General features: G+C 38.1%; 1 protein-coding gene across 1 annotated transcript in view; it reads right to left on the bottom strand.

Moving 5' to 3' along the window:
• LOC119592927 overlaps positions 1-291 on the bottom strand; it is a gene marked incomplete in the record, with an annotated part of 145,168 nt that overhangs the window by 6,682 nt on the left and 138,195 nt on the right.

The following is a 291-nucleotide window of genomic DNA, read 5'->3' as shown; positions in this document are numbered from 1 at the left end:
CCGGTGCTGACTGTGTTACGGTGTGCATTCCTTGTTTATTTGTGACAATTGCAGAAAAAAAAGCTATGGGTGAGGATGGGTTAATTCTACAATGGAGATTATCTCATTGATCATTCGGGTATTACGCTTCCGCTGAGAATGACGTAATTCTGATGGAATCGCACCGAAATACATAACTTCTAAATCATATGAATTACGCATCCTCAACCACACCTTTTAGACCATTAAATCATTATCATTCTTTAAAAAAAATCCCTCTCCCTTTCCTTTTAGTACCTGCAAAAAGGGGTT

Source organism: Penaeus monodon, chromosome 31 (genome assembly GCF_015228065.2).
Source record: "Penaeus monodon isolate SGIC_2016 chromosome 31, NSTDA_Pmon_1, whole genome shotgun sequence".
NCBI lineage: Eukaryota > Metazoa > Arthropoda > Malacostraca > Decapoda > Penaeidae > Penaeus > Penaeus monodon.
The sequence above is the reverse complement of the archived record's forward strand: the minus strand, read 5'-3'. Positions and strand labels throughout refer to the sequence as shown.